Here is a 4,352-nt window from a genome sequence, read left to right as displayed (position 1 = left end):
ATATATATATATATATATATATATATAAACGAAAAAAAAAGCGATTAAAAACCCTGGCAGATATCAATACAGCGCTCAGTATTAAACGTATTTGGGTGAACAATATTCAACAATTATATATAAATTTTCAAGACTTGAAAGAATCAAGTATTTAAATATTGAAAGCATCATAGTAGCGTCGGGGATATGCCTGCGAAACTAGCTCTTGTAACTCCGGAGGGTGAAGAAAATGAGTAATATATTTTAGCATAAATGATATTCATATCATATTCAACGTTTACAACATCTAAGGCACCACATCCTATGAGATAAATTGTTTCAGTATGTAGACGAATCGAAAGGAAAATCCTAATACGCTACTGAAAGCTTAACAAATATTGACTTCTGCCTTTCGTTGCCTGAGATATAAGTTTCCGATTTGAAATATAATTTTGAATGTAAAATTTAATTGGTATTTATATATGTTTAACGTACGTATTTACCGTTCAGACACAATTTTACTATACTGACTCCATTTTCTCTGAACAGTAGATAATATATGGTGCGGTCAGAAAACTCAATTATTGAAACATATTATCTCGTGCCTAGTCGTTTGTTGAGGCATATGCATTAATTCTACATTGGATATAATTATATACATATGTGTATGTGTGTATAGCTGTGTCTATTTGTATTAGTTTAGAAGAAATTGAGTTTTGGAGGGAAAAGACATTCAAATTCAGAATTATCTATGTGTTTGATTATTTGTATTTTTATTATATAGCTTCAATGCTTATGTATAAACACGATTGTCTACCTAAGCATACGTGTACGTAAGTAAGTTTGCATCTGTTTGTATCTATATATGTGTGCGTGTGTATGTGTGTGTATGTACGTATACATGTATATATATATATATATATGTATGTATATATATATATATATATATATATATATATATATATACATATTTATGTATGTACATATATATGTACATACATAAATGTATATACATATATATGTATATATATATATATATATATATATATATATATATGTATATATATATATATATATCTATAGTAATATGTGTATAAACATGCACACATGCACAATATACATACACACATTTATATATCTACATATATAGATATATATACACATATTTATATATATGTGTGTGTGTGTGTGCGCGCATACGTATTCAAGTATATACATGTATACATACGCACATGCATATACATGCACTTGCCTTAATCATTTCTAAGGTAGTTTACTCTATTCACTGCCTAACACACACGATTTTGAATTGGTCATTTTTCTGTTTGCCTTTCATGTCAATTGGCTGATAAATTTACGTAAATTGAATCTAAACTGAACAAAGGTTATATGAAATTACGATTCTATTTACTTTAGCTTTTTATGCTTACTTTCCAGACTATAAGCTATTTCTACAAATACTTTTCTCATTACTTGTAATTTCCTTAATGCTATAAACATAGTTAAGAGCCAGTTTTCATGCCTCTTCCCTGTGTTTAGTTTGCGATCCGGCTTTAGACCCATTTGAAGCGTTTTTCTTCCCTTCTTTTCACAATAAATGACCTTGGAAACTGAATGAAAGTCGGAACATAATATCTCCCATCTCTAAAGATGTATGGATGTTTTGTACTTAATGAAAAAAATCATATTTTCGTATACAACGATTTCAAAGTGAATTTAGTCAGAAATTATAATCCAATTTCCATGACATTTTATTCTCTAAGATGCGGATTAAAGACATTTTAGCACGGCTGATTTGGGGTTGGCTTAGCGTCACTGACTCAGCATAGAACTAATTTGTCATTGGTTGTTTCGGAGCGATAATGTTTATTTTATTTTATTCTACATAACTAACTTGTACTCCTCACTAATACCAAGCTACTCAACTGCTAAACTTAATATAGAATTTATTCACATCTTGTCTTCTTTTATGTATATGTTGACTAATGACGTTTTGACGAAACATGGAAAAGCAATATTTGCATATAAAAGATATTGGAAATATTTGATAAAACAAGCAAGTTGATACTGAATTGAAATTTTAGAATTGTGAACAAGATTGTACACTAAATCTGAGTAATTAGAAATCACAAATTTCAAATCTTCAGAACTGCGAGCTGGCTTCAACATTTATTGGCATCTGACAGGAGACTTGTATTTGGCACCTGCAGTATTGCTCTCGGCCTCTTTTCTCAGATCTGTATTATAACAGCGAAAAGAAAGTGAAAGATTTCGCTACATACTGTATTCTCTTTTACGCAACAGGCACGTACACCAATGTTGGAATAGTCGGAGTGTTGTAAGAAAATGTCGAATTATTCGTTGTTTTGAGGAAGCTGCAAACAGTTCTAAAAAAGAATCATTCTTTCGTGGGTGCATTATTTAATTTATGTAAAAATATCTATCAAGATTAAGTTTCACTTTTAAGTACAACTCTGATTGAGATATCACACTGAAAACGAAGCTGATCATAGCCTTTGCCTTTGTACTTTTAAACAACATTGATGAATATTAGTATGCTCTGGCAACAAAGTAGTCATAAGAACTTTAATGTTTACTCAGCTCCTTTGAAGATACCTATGTTGATTATCAAAGCAGATGAAGAATGATTAATAAACTATTGTTTGCTAGTGAACTGCAGCATCTAGATTACCTTTCCACTTTATCTACATCTTTTTATCATTTTTGTAATCTGTTTAGGTTCTTATCTTCTTCTGATGAAGCAAGGTATGCAGCATTAAAGTCACTCTGTTATCTCAACTGTATCAGCTACTAAACCCAATACTAAACTCATCAATCACATCGACCAACGGCATTCAACGTTTTAGAATTTTCTCTCCCACCCACACACACTATCTCTCTTTTCTCTTTCTATCTATTTATCTATCTATCTATCTATCTATCTATCTATGTATTTATTTATTTATCTTTATACACACACGCATACACACACATACACACACATACGTATGTATGTATGTGTGTGTGTATCTGTCTTTCTATATTGCTTACTTTTTCCATCTCAGTTTCATTCTCTCTTTCTTACTTTCCCACTCACTCTTATTCCCTTGCGTAGCCAACAGGAATTAATCTAAACTAGCTCGAATTAATATCTTCGACATTTTGTTTAAAAAAACGTTATCATGGATTTTTGATCTCATATCTTTTTGTAAATGATTTGCTAAATAAGTATGTCTAGAATTAGTTTACTCATTGTGTAATTCAAAATCTTGTGTGGTTTTCTAAGTTGTGCGTGTGCAATAAAATACAGTTGACAGTCAAATGAAATACCTAATTAGCCATCTATAACTTTAAATTTCTGGTGAACTCGAAATCTAGCGAGAATCCTCGAACCATTTTCTATTCACACGTTCTTGAAATATATTCCTTGTTTCTAACATTTCGATTAATGCCTAAACAGCACAATTGGATATCTACCACCATCCAGCTAGGCTTTTTACGTAGCAAGAAAAGAATAATTTCTTCCATTGCATTGCATTTCCTTACTCAAGCCTGGTATGGTGAGACTGTGTTTATCTAAAGACTCCAACCGTTCAATTGACAGTAATAATTGTATAAACACGTCGCTTGGCTTTCAATTATTGGTGACGGAGAAATCAACAATAATATTTGTAATTCGACACACAAACACCCACACACTCACACTCATCCACACACGCGCGCACCACGCATACACACACACATACACACACATATATAAATATATGTATAGATATAGACACACGCACACATAAAACTGCATGTGTGTGTCAAAAACACAGGAGTCATTTCGTTCATGTTATTAGGTATACTGAATAATTCTGAAATTTGTTGACAAGCGGAGGCGTATTAATGTGAGCACATATTTACTTTCGTACATGTAATATTTATACACATCTCTGTTCATTAGTATTCGCCTACAAACCTGTGTACACGTGTGTTTTAACAAAACATCGTACCTGACAACATGTGCATAGGTGTGTGCATGTGTGAGAGTACATCTGTATGTATGCATGTATGCATTTGTATATATATATATATATATATATATATATATATATATACATATATAATATATATATACGCATATATGCATGTATATGTATGTAGATATATCGATAGATGTGTATGTATGTACACACACACACTCACACACACTCACACACATACATATGTATATATACTCACATAACTATAAATACACACATATTTATATATAAACATGTGTGTGTCTGAATTTGTGTGTGCTAACTCGCTAACTTAGTGAGCTTTATATGTTGCTATTATTATTAGTGTTTATTTTGGCATAGAAATATAGGAAATGGCAATATACA

The sequence above is a fragment of the Octopus bimaculoides genome, chromosome 1 (genome assembly GCF_001194135.2).
Source record: "Octopus bimaculoides isolate UCB-OBI-ISO-001 chromosome 1, ASM119413v2, whole genome shotgun sequence".
NCBI lineage: Eukaryota > Metazoa > Mollusca > Cephalopoda > Octopoda > Octopodidae > Octopus > Octopus bimaculoides.
This window is presented reverse-complemented; position numbering follows the sequence as displayed.